Below are 12,686 nucleotides of genomic sequence, written 5' to 3' on the forward strand. Positions count from 1 at the left end.
CCCACCCCTGACAGCAGGAGTCAGGGATATGATGAGGCCAGGAATAGTAAACACACTGATACTGCCCCACACAGAGGGGAGCATCGAGAGGGGGAAAGAAGCTGTCCTCCTCCATGCTCGCCAGCTTTTGTCCCTTAAGCAGTGAATGTTGGTCAGCTGCAGTGTACCTATCCCCATAGGACATAGGTGGTCTCTGGACCCTCCTGCTCCCACTTTCATGAGGACAGCCCTCCACTACCAATTACTATTCTCTTGGGTTTCCTCTTGGGACCATTAATAGATTTAGAATCTCCCCAGGAGATTCTAAAATGGATCACAACAGTATGCAAATTATATGAACTCAAAGGCTAAACAAATCATTTTGGTAGTGCCCCCACAACTACGAAATTCAGAAAGTAAGCCTAGTCCTGGCTGGTATAGCTCAGTGGGTTGGGCTTCATCCCATTGACCAAAAGGTCACCAGTTCAATTCCTGGTCTCAGAGCACATGCCTGGTTAGTGGGCCAGGTCCCCAGTCGGGGGCGTGCAAGAGGCAACCAAGTGATGTTTCACTCATGACGTTTCTCTCCCTGTCTCTGAAAATCAATAAATAAAATATTAAAAAAAAAAAAAAAAGAAAGCCTGCCTCTAGCCCAAGAGCACTATTTCTGATATAGTTATGTTCTCTGAACTCAGTGTACTCAGACTAGCCAGAGATTGTAGCAGAGACATATTGGTATCTGAGGGAGGGAAGATGGGTGGGGTCCTTTCAGGCTGAACCTCACCAAGACACCCACTTAGTCCATACCAGTGTCCAGATTCCATGACTTGGTCACTGCCACACAATTTGGAACAATCTGTCAGCAAGAGGTTAAATTTGGAACTATGCCTTTACCATATCTGCAAAAAACTCAACCAGTGTACCCTGACTTCTCTTTCAAAGATTAATATTTGAAATACTACCTCTTCTTTTAAAAATTTAGAGGTTTATAGTGGCAACCCCAGTTTCCTCCTTTCCTCTGTAAGTTCCCTCCTTGCCTGCCTCCATTTTTCCCCTCCCTCCCTCCCTCCCTCCCTTCCTTCTGTGAAGTATAGTGAGAAACCTCTTAATTTCCTTTTGTTTTTGTTTTTTAGATTTATTTATTAGAGAGAGGGGAAGGGAGGGAGAAAGAGAGGGAGAGAAACATCAATGTGTGGTTGTCTCTCATGTGTCCCCTACTGGGGACGCGGCCACCACTCAGGCATGTGCCCTAGACTGGGAATGGAACCAGTGACCCTTTGGTTCACAGGACAGTGCTCGGTCCAGTGATCCACACCAGTGGGGGCTCCATTTTCCCTTTGAATTGCCTGTGTAAGCCTGGCACAGACAATTGAAACATAGGTCACTGGTTTTGTAGCCCACATGCCATGCAGCTTACATACATCAAATAACTGTTTTTCTCACTAATATCTAAAAGGCCTGGATGAGGAGTCTTTTTCTGAAGCCTAATCTTTTCCTCAGCCGTGCCTGCTTAGGAAAAGCTGTGTCTGCGTAATTCGAGGTCAAGCGGCAGCCTTGTGTACGCTGAAGCCGCCCAAGCCTGCTAATGCTCTGTTCCCTTTGCTGAGGGCAGCACAGCTGGCATTTGCTTGCTAGGCCGGACTGGTCAGTATATGCTGAGACCACTTGCGCAGCTGACATTTAGATGGGCTTTCAGTACCACCACGACGGCCAGCCAACTGTGGCTTGCCTCTTGGCAAAGCCCTCCAAGCCTTTGCTAAGGCTTGTGTGTCTGTGCATACAGCCTTTCCCTATGGAAATAGCCACTACCTGAAGACAGAGTCACCATAACTTTTGTCGCCACTAAGTTCAAAGTACAGTGTGGCCTATGGTTTATAAACTTCTGATTCAGCTTCAATAGTGAAAAGCTAGTATAAAGCTATAAAAACTCATGTGGCCTAGTGTAAACCTCTTCAAGATAAAAAACACTTTGTATTCCCCCCTACTAAAAACCAAGGCTCTAAGTCCTGGTCCCAACAGAAGCCTCAGAAATCCCACATGGATTTTACTCCCTAGATTTTGCTTCATGTCTGCTTATCAAGACTCTAGTCTCATACAGTAGGTTAGGGTCTGTGAGAGACCCAGAAAAACAGCACTTTTTTTCCCTTAGTTGAGTTCTATACCAACTGAAAAATAAGATGAAAGAGAAAGGCATTTGGGAGACCAAAATATCATCTCTACTATGAATAAAGCTAAATTAGAGAACGCAGCTTACATCTGCAGGCAAGTGAACTTAACACTGAACCTCAGAATTCAAACTTACCTTGTCACAGGTGATTGTGAGGGGCTTGCACTGATAGGGACAGGAGCAGAGGAGAATGCCTGCTCCCTAGGGACAGCCGGCTTCCAAAAGGAAGAGAAAACTCCCTATCTTGTTTCTCCTTCTGAACTCACCTTTCAGATAAGATCCTGTACCTCCTGTGGGGTGGGTAGAGTGTGTGAAGTGGAGAGGATCCAGGAGTGCAGCTTGGGGGAGGGAAGAAGCATTCCTTTTTCCCAGGCACATTCAAATGCAAATCGCACAGAGATAATTGGGGTGCCTTTCTTGGTCAGCTATGTCTGTAATGCATCATCTACAGAATACAATCTCTATTTCAGTAAAGTAGGTTGAGGATTTAAAGAATTTGCAAAGCAATTTGCATACCAAATCTTTCTAGATATGTGTTAATTGAGTTTTTCCAGTGCTATCAATTTAATTTTCATAGAGCAATTACGGTTTTGCACAATCGTCATGAACAGGTAAGGGTCAAAATCAATTAGAGAAAGCCTGCTGCACTTGCTGTGAGCGTCAGTCATCTGTTTTACAAAGGGAATGGGCAGTGTCGGTTCATCTGGAATAGGTGACCAGGGATTGACTGAGGGAGCTTCCACTGTACTGATTTTAAGTTTCATATCAGATAAATACACAGTAGTTCCCCAAAAACCTCCTTAGGTTAGCACAGTAGATCTTTTGATACCCCTTTTCAACCCAGCTGATGAGGAAACAGATTCCCAACTGCCTTCTTGGACTCAGGTCTTATGGCTGGTTTGTGAGAAGCCTGCATCAGAACCAGATTGCCAGGCCCCCAAGCTGCTACCTTCATAAAGAGATTTCTCTGCACACAATAAAGATACACTGTCAAGCATCCTTTTAGCTTTTATATTTTGTAGCTTTGAACCTTTTAAAGAATTTGAAATGTTTTAAAATATTCATATGTGCATTATAATGGAGATTTGCTTGGTGTCAGTTTGAGTAATGAGTCCTTATTAATTACATATTTAATGAATTAATTTGAATGTTGCATAAACTCATAGTTTTCTTTTGGTACATTTTAATGAATAACACTTTAATAAACTTTTACTTGGCTCATTTTATTCTTAGAGGAAAAATTACTATTTTATATTGTCTTTATATTGTCAGGCTATATATAGTCTTTCAGGCTATATATAGCCTGTTCTCATATAAAAATAAATGAACTGACATTAAGTTTATTAAACAAATTTTCTTAAAACAAGTAGGATCAATCATTAAAGTACACCTTAATTTCAGTTAATAAAATACCATGAATGTTGAACATAAATTATAAACACAAGAAACTCACTCAGTTTAAATAGCCTACCTTAATATCCAGGCCACAGGACTGGCTACTACCACATAACAACAGTTGGTCCACGTAGGTCAGTATTTGTGCTGTGTGAATTACTGAAGATTTTCACTATCACCTCTACCAGAAGTCAAATAAAAAGAGGAAAATTGTCTATAGTAATGTTCATTACTCTAATATCTTAATCCTTTTCTATCCATCCTCCCCCAAGGTGAGGAACCCCCCCCCCCCCCCCCGCCGGTCTACCTCAGATGCATGTGTAAATGCAGACAGACAGACAGACAGACAGACACGCCGGTGTTACTTAGGGTTGTTGCTTCCCAGTCTCTGTGGTCTTGGTAACAGAATTTCATTCTAATCTTTGAAAACCCAAATACTGGAGCTGAATTCCTTATGTATTTTTTCCTTCTCATCTCTTTTAGGCAGTATTTGTGTGTTTCTGCAGAGTTTTGCACAGAGTCTGTTCCCATGCAAACCAATGAGGGAGAAGTATCAGAAGAAAGCGGTTCCAAGGTCAGTGAATTACTGAAGGTGCAAACAATTTGAGTAGAATTTAAACAACAGAGGCAGTGGATGAGTAGAGTGGGTATTTTGTTTCAGGTGAATTTATAAACTAGATTAAGTTAAACCTTAACTTTAGATTGGAATTTTTTTCTTCTCAGTATCCATTTTTGTTATGCTAAATGAGAAATTTAAAACATTTGACTGAACTCATAAGAGCTTAATGATTGATTTGTAGAATACTGGCACTTTATCTTTTAATGTATTGTTTAATGTTTATGAGGTCTTTCCAGAAAGTATCCAACCATGTGTTTTGAAAAATAGAGACATTTATTGAAGAAGATACAAGGTACAAGAAATATTGTGCATAGGACAGTAATGTCTCAATCCCCTTCAAAGTAGGCACCTTGGGACCTCACATAGTTCTCCCAGTTGCCATGAGCTCTGCCCCATCGTATTTGACTGAATCTCATCGATGGTCTGAAATCTCTTTTTTTTTTCAAACGTGATTGTAGTTTTCGAAAAAAACAGAAGTTGCAGGGCACCAACTCTGTGCTCTGGCGGGGGCTGAGTCATCCGGGTGATTTGATGTTTTGCCAGAAAACTGCATGAGACGTGATGCATGAGTGGTCATGTTTTCGTGATGAAGCTGTCAGTCACCATTTGCCCATATGTATGACCTTCTGAATCATCCGAATAGTTTCTGCAGAGGAATGTTCAAACTTAATGCAAAATTTGATGTAGATTTGTTGCTTTACTCTCTCAGTCATTTTGAATGTGATGGCCACACAGTACACATGTTCACTCAGTGGTGTCTACCACCCACATTGACTAGTACAGTGAAGTCGTCATTGTTCACACATGTACATTTCAGTTCACTGTCCTTGGCTGCCAGGTTACATCAGTGTCGTGCAAACCCTTCTCATTATATTATATCAATGGTTGGACTTTTTCCGGACAGACCTTGTATACTTATTTGAAAAATTAAAACAAATCAGAAGTGTATAGAGTAAAAAGTAAAAGCCTGTCCCTTATTCCTATTGCACAGAGCCATCACTGATAATTTTTTAAACATTTTTTATTATAAATTTTAAGTGGTAATTTGTTTGGTTTGGTTACTCAAGCTAAAGCTTGAGTGACTTTTATTTATCACTGTCAAACCCTGTGTATAAATGGTTACCTGTATATTTACATACACCTCTCTGCATCTGCCTCTGTGTCAGTCTGCTTGGCTCTTTCTCTGCCTGGTTACATGGGACCCTGAGTGTCACCTTCAATTCACTTCCCTTTTTCTCCTTTCAATGTTGTTCCTAATCCTTCTGGGAGCTTTGAGGGTGTCTCACACTGTGTTCAAGGCGGTGCCCAGCACCTGCAGCATTCGTTATCTGCTGCCCCTACTCATGGTAGTCTCTGTGGTAAGGCTTATTCCTTCACCAGAGCAAAAGTGGAGAGGTGTCAAAATGTCACTGGGAACTATCAAAACATCATGCTGTGTGGAAGAAGCCAGGCACAAAAGGTCACATATTGTATGATTCTGTTTAAAGGAAATATGCAGAATGGATAAATCTATAGAGATAGAAGGCAGACTGGTGTTTGCCAGGGATTGTTTAGGGGAGAAGGGAAAATGAGGAATCATTACTTAATGGGTACAGTTGGGGTGATGAAATTTGACAGGTGGTGGTTCTACAACATTGTGTATATACCAGATGCCACTGAATTGTTCACCTTATAATGGTTAATTTTATGTTATGTGAATTTCACATCAATAAAATATTTAAAAAACAATAAAAAGGTAGGAAAAAATATCTGTGAATTCCCACCAGAGCAGTCCTCACCTCCCATTGGCCTCTTGCAGTGCTTCACTGAGTTTTAGAGAGGCCACCCCCTTCTCTGCTCTGTAATGCTTTGTGAGCTGGACTTCAGAGCACTGCTTATACCCTGAATCTCAGGGTCCCTCTTGGAAACAGCTCTCTCAGCTTCTTTTTGAATTCCACCCCTCTCTATAGTCCATGGGTTGGGGAAAGGAATCAATACCGTCCTGTCCTCTTGTTTGTTTTTTTCCCCATCTTACAAGATCTCTTCCTTCTTTCTGCAGCCAAAGCAGAAGCCTATAGACTTTCATCAGAGTCATCCAGATCCTGAATCTCATTTAGGGTTAATCAGAATCTGAGATAACACACATTCTATGAATCTCCCCCAAGGGCCCACAAAGGTCTCAGGACTTACACAGACCCACCCCCTTTGTGATTCAGGAAGCTTCCCCAAACGCAGAGAGACATTCACACCCAGGATACCCAAGGTACACACACCCCAAGATTTCTGAAGTACACATGGACCTTTCCTCAAGATCCTAAGTAATTTATTTATAATGAACTCTATAATGTTAAGGATGACTGGACTCTTGGATCCTATGGCTGATATAATACATTCTGTCCCTGGAAAGCTAAATTGTAATTGGAACTTGGTGAGCATATAATTAGACCAATATAGAATATTTTATTGTGTCATAAACTTAGTTTACACCTTCTTTCTGAGAAAAAAAAACCTGACTTCTTGACTATTAAATTATTGAATAATTTATGAGTTTAGAATCAATTAGACTAACAAATACAAGAATATTCTTTTTATACTTGCATTAAGTAGAGGCTTCTGTTATCAGATGTTAGATTATGACTTCAACAGTCTTAGTTTAATTTATGTTTTTATGGTTTTCTTTCTTATGCTCTTCTTTGTTTAAAGACCTTATTATATTTGAATTTTGGATGTTAATGCAGGAATTCATTATAGTACTATGATAACATAATTTGTGGTTGTCTGTTAACAGAAAGAAGTCAGAAAAGGTAGCTGGTATTGTAAAAAATTAGGGAATTTTCTACAAGACAGTGATTTGAGACAAATCCATTTTTTTAAATAAATAATTCTTGAGTATGTTTATTAGGCTATACAACAATGAACCAAAAAGACATGTTCTTACTCTCAAGGAGGTTATATTTTACTGGGAGAAACAAATATAAAAAGGTAATAATTATGGATTGTGGTCAGTACTATGCAGAAAATAAAATAAAGTAATATAGGGTGAGTGGGAGGACAAGCTCAGAGTAGTCAAGGAAGCCTCTCTGAGAAGGTGACATTTCAGCTAAGAGCTAAAGGATGAGGGAGGCAGCTCCATAGAGAGCTGGAACAGTGTTTCTTCAGAAGAAACAGCTTCAAAAGCCCTCAGCCTCTCCTCAGAACTATCAGAAGTCCTCTGTAGCCAACTGGTAATAGGGGGTTAGAGAGGATGGCAGACACCTTCAAAGGATTCAACAGTCATGGTGCAGAATGTGGATTTATTCTCTGTACACTGAGAAGCAATTGAAGGCTAAGTTGGAAAGTGACATGATATGATTTGTGTTTTTAAAATATCCCTCTGGTTTCAGTATAGAGAATGGATTGGAGAAAGGTAAGAGTGGAGGCAGAGGATAGTAAGAAGTTAGTTGTAGTCATTCAGAAAAGAGAAGATATTGGCCTGGATTATTGTAGTGGTGTTAAAAGTGGAAGAAAGACAGACATGAGGTGTATTTTGAAGGTAAAACTAATGTGAGTTGAGGATGAATTGGAATACTTTTGCATCATAGAAATCAAGAGGAGAATTTCAACAAAAAGGTGTAGTCATTACTGTCAGATGCTGCCAAGAAGCCAAGGAGGCTGGGAATTGAGAAAAGATATCTGGATTTCTTTCTTTTCTTCTCTCTCTCTTTTTCTTTTAAACAACTCATTACAGAGAAGGAGCACAAGAAAGCTTTCTGGAGAAATAGAGATGTTGTGTGTGTGATAGGGGTATGGGTTATATGGGTATTTTCATTAGTCAAAATTATACTATTATAATTTACAATTACAATAAAAGTTACAACTTTCAGGTCTACTTTACCTGAGAAAATTGTAAAATAATAATCTAATAGGGATCGAGAATGGATGGAAGTGTAGATAAAACAAGTATGATAGAATGTTGACAACTGTTGAAGCTTGGTAATGAGTGTGTAGGGGTTCGTTTGTATTTTGTTTGTATGCACTTGAAATTTTCCATAGCAAGAAAAGTTTTAAAATGAATGTATTAATGGTCTTCAAGAATAAGAGGGTGAGAAACCGAGTTTTATGGGTTAAAAAGGAAAAATGACTTTAAAAAAGTAAGGGTTGTGGCTATGGTCTGCAACCCAATTATCTGCCTCTAATTATGAGAAAAGCGTCAGGCAAATTCCATTAGAGGGGCGTCCTGCAAAATACCTGACCGGTGCTCCTCAAACTTGTCCAGGAAAATAAGAAATGTCTAAGAAACTTTTACAGCCAAAAGGAGCCTAAAGAGACATAATGACCAAATGTAATGTGATATCCTGGATGGAATCCTGGAATAGAATCAAGGACATTAGGTAAAAACCAAGGAAATCTGAATAAAGTATGGGTTTTAGCTAATAATAATGTGTCGACATTGGTTCATTAATTTTTACAAATGTACTAAGGTAAGATGCTAATAGAGGAAAATGACTTGAGAGTATACACGAACACTTCATAATTCTTCTGTTAATCTGAACCTGTTAAAAAAATAAAGGTGTTATATATATGTATATATGTGTATATATATATATACATATATATATAATTTTTTAAACACAACACAACTTTTTATTATTTTACACAATTCTGTGGTTGACTGGGCTCAGTCAAGCAGTTCTTCTGCTCCAAAGTGGTGTTTGCAAGGGCTGTAGTCACTTGGAGGTCCAACTGGCCAGAAATGTCCAAAATGACTCGTTCGCATGGCTGTCAGCTGGGAGTGCAGCCCGAGGCTTTTGACTGAGCATCAAGGACCTCCTCCACCTGACCTCTCTACACGGCGTGGGTTTCGTACAGCATGGCAACTGGGATCCGAGAGGGAGCACTCCAAGCGTGCAGAAGCTGCAGATAGCACAAGGCCCAGCCTCAGCAGTCACACAACTTGACTTCCTCGGCATTCCGTTGGCATTAAAGCAAGTCACAGGACCACTCCAAAGTCAGGTTCTACCTCTTAATGAGAAGACTGGCAGAAAATTTAGGGTCATTTTTAATCCCCCACACAGTGATTAGAGTGTTGGGTGCCCAGGCTGAAGAGAAGGTGATGGTTGAAACCAGACTATTGTAGGCTAAGCAGTTTTAGGAATAGGCAACAGATTTTTAAAGTGCGGGAATGAGAAGTCCACTTTACTTTATGGTTTACTCTCTTATAATAACTGGTGTTGATGTAGAGGATAGGCAAAAGATATGTATCTTGACACTCAGATTCTCTAAGTAAAGAGAGTCTGATTGGCCCAGTCTAGCCTGTGGACTGATTTCCATTGGGCCTTGAGTTCTCAGAGTGGGATAGCAGAGGCCATAGATGAGGAAGTAGATCATACAGAAGAACATAGGAATCAGGAGGCAAAAGCCAGCTTTCCTAGGACAGTCTGCAGTCAACACTGGTGTAGTCTTCCACTGTATTTCTTAATGAAGATGGATTAGAACTCTTAATTTCAACTTCACAGCTATTTCTTACTTTAAATTTAGTGTGATTTACGTTGATAGTCTGAATGAGTTGGTGTTGGCTTATTAGAGGTAGAGACTCTGCGGCATTAGGCTTGAAATGATTATTTTTTAAGTGAAATCTAAGCAAGTGTAGTAAAAGTGATAACACCAAGTAAGTTGTTTTTTGTTTGCAGTCTTACTCTCTGTACTTTGTATATATAAATATTTTCTAATCAAAGTAAACTCTAGGGTTTAAGAATTACAGCTAAAGATTTAAGTGCCCACGTGTCTCTGTTAATTACTATAAATAAATATTTGCTGAATCAGGAAGTCACCATTTCAGCTATAATATTTTCTTGTTATCAAAGATAACAACTAAACTTAGTTTCTCTGCAAAGAAGAAACTGAACTGTTGATTGACTTTACCTTAAAGAGAGTTAAAGGAGGTGATTTAGGGTCTCTCTACCTTAAACTGAATATGACTTAGCAAATTATAACAAGATTCCATGGATTTCGGTATTTTAAGAGCAGATTGGGGAAAAACCCACGCAGGATAGGTATTTTTTTCCTATTTGTTTGCATAGCTGACAAACAATGTAATTTGAATTGGATTCCAGGTCTGTCTGACTCCAAAGGTCATGCGGAGTTTGCTACTCCATCCCGACAAAGTTATATGGCTGTGTAATCAGCTCCATTTACGTATGTAGAAGAACTTGTTAGAAAGGTCATCTGGGTATAAAAGAATGCATGTGAGAGGACAGAGTGCTTTGTGCATATCCAGAATCACACACTTCTCTTGGGAAGACGTTGGAGCATTGAGATGGGTATGTGAGACTGGGAGAGGAGGTTAGAGACAGAATCCTGTGCAGATAGTAGGGAGCTACTGAAGAGGAGAAACCTGGTCTGATACTGTGTTTTAGAATGATCACGGTGGCAGCAGTGTGAACAAATGATGACAAGCAGAGTTTAAAATGCACACAGGGAGGCCAGTTAGGAGTCTCCTCAGGAGAACTGAAGAAAGGCTTGAAATCAGGCAACAGCAGTGGGTCTGAAGAGGAGAGGTCTGTCAGGGGAATGTTCGGGGAGAAGGGGACATGGGGTGCTTGGAGACACATCTGGAGTTTTTAGTTTGAAACAGTGGGTTGAATGATATACCATGTAACATAGGTTGGGTGTAGCTGCTGTTGCTTTAACTGGGTATGTATGGAGGGTTTGGGTTTTGAAATATTGAGGTACCTTTAAACACCCAGGAGAAGATGATTAGCAGGGATTTTGAAACTCAGAAGTTAGAGGCGGGGTGGGGAGGGAAGAAGGGGTTGAGGACAGGGGAGAGAGAGAAGGAACACATCAGGTATATTTGAGTATTCTCAGCATATAGGAATAGATAGGGCCTGGGAAATGAGGAAAAAAGCCCAAGTATGGAATTGTAGAAACTACTACAGGTGGTGTGTCAAACCTTAGCATGCATAAGAATTACCTTAGGTATTTTTCTTTTCTTTTTTTAAACAGCTTTGTTAAGTTTCACATACCATAAGATTTACCCATTTGAAGTATATAGTTTAGTAGTTTTTAGTATATTACAAGAGTTGTACAACCACCACCATAATCTCGTTTTAAGGATTTTCATCCATAAAGAAGCCCTGTATGCATGAGCAGTCACTTCCTATTCCTGTTCCTCAGGCAAACACTAGTGTACTGTCTGTCTCTTAGAACTGCTTATTCTTAGAATTGCCTATTCTGGACGTTTTTTATAACTCGAATTATACAATATGTGTTCTTTATGTGTGAGATTTTTTTTTTTCATTTAGCAGCTGTTTACAAGTCACTGGACATTAGATAATGAAGGGCAGTGATTGCTGAGAAATGGAAAACAAATAAGTTGAGTCCTCTGACTACCCCAGCATATGGGCTTGAGAACACTTCCAGCCTGTGGTACAGGGAGGAGGAGCCCAGGCAAACTCGAATGGACCCTCTCTGTTGAGGCAACCTTGCTGAGAGTCTGGGGAGAGTAAGGCACGTAGAATTTGGACAGGGTACTGGAGAGGAGACTGACATAGAGAACTCTTGAGATCTGTGGAGGGGGATCTCACCTAAGAGGGTTAGGAGGAATAGTGCCTAGCACTCAAACAGTGCAGGCAGTAGTGTCCAATTATACAGACTTGAACACCTCATAATTTATGATCATCAGGTTGAGACTCAGTAGTGGTACTAACAGAGTTCATGCCTCTGTAGTGGGGAATAATGAGCCCTCAACTAAACACTACATTGGTCCAGTTTAGCAAATCCTGAAAGCAAGACCTGAAAAGAACAGACTGTTTCAAAGTAATTTAACTGTGTCCCAGGACAAATCTCAAAAATACTTACAGAAAAATATTTAGCACCCCACAAAGTAAAATTCAGTGTCTGTTATCCAAGCAAATATTATCAGGCATAAAAAAAACAGGTAAATACAAACCAAAGTGAGGGGAGAAATCAACTGATTGAAACCAACTCATAACTGACATAGATTAGAATTATTAAACAATGTTTTAAAAACATAACTATATTTCAAATATTCAAAAAATCAAGCAGAAACACAGAAGCATTGAAGACACAAATCAAATGTCTAGGGTTTATAATATCTGAGATGAAAAATACACCAGATAGGATTAGTGGCAGATTAGACATTGCAGAATAAAAGATTGGTGACTTTAACTGTATATAAATAAAAACTATACAACATAAAAAAGAGTAAAAAGAATAAAAAACAGTGAAAAGAGTATCAATGTGCTATGGACAACTTCAGGCAGCCTAATACACATGTGGTTGAGTCTCTGAAGAAGAGAGCAGGGGGCAAAAAAATACCTAAGAAGTGATGGCCCCCAATTTTCCGAATTTGATAAAAACTGTAAACCCACAGATCCAAGAAGTTCAATGTGCCTGAAGCACAGTAAACACAAAACCATGCTAAGGCACATCATAATTAAATTACTTAAAACAAGTGATAGAGTGGGAAAAAATCTTAAAAACAACAAAAAAGGTATACTCCAAAAAGGCATAAAACACTCCTATACTCAGGAAATACCAAAGGTT

At 39.6% G+C, this 12,686-nt stretch overlaps 1 long non-coding RNA gene across 1 annotated transcript in view; it reads left to right on the forward strand.

Annotated features, from left to right (window-relative positions):
• Nucleotides 1-12,686, forward strand: part of LOC118499191 — an 87,872-nt gene that overhangs the window by 60,362 nt on the left and 14,824 nt on the right. Inside the window, exon 3 of the long non-coding RNA XR_004901715.1 lies at nt 4,025-4,115. This is a non-coding gene — a long non-coding RNA (uncharacterized LOC118499191). The remainder of the gene's footprint in view (nt 1-4,024; nt 4,116-12,686) is intronic.

This window comes from Phyllostomus discolor, chromosome 2, assembly GCF_004126475.2.
Source record: "Phyllostomus discolor isolate MPI-MPIP mPhyDis1 chromosome 2, mPhyDis1.pri.v3, whole genome shotgun sequence".
In the NCBI taxonomy this organism is placed as follows: Eukaryota; Metazoa; Chordata; class Mammalia; order Chiroptera; family Phyllostomidae; genus Phyllostomus; species Phyllostomus discolor.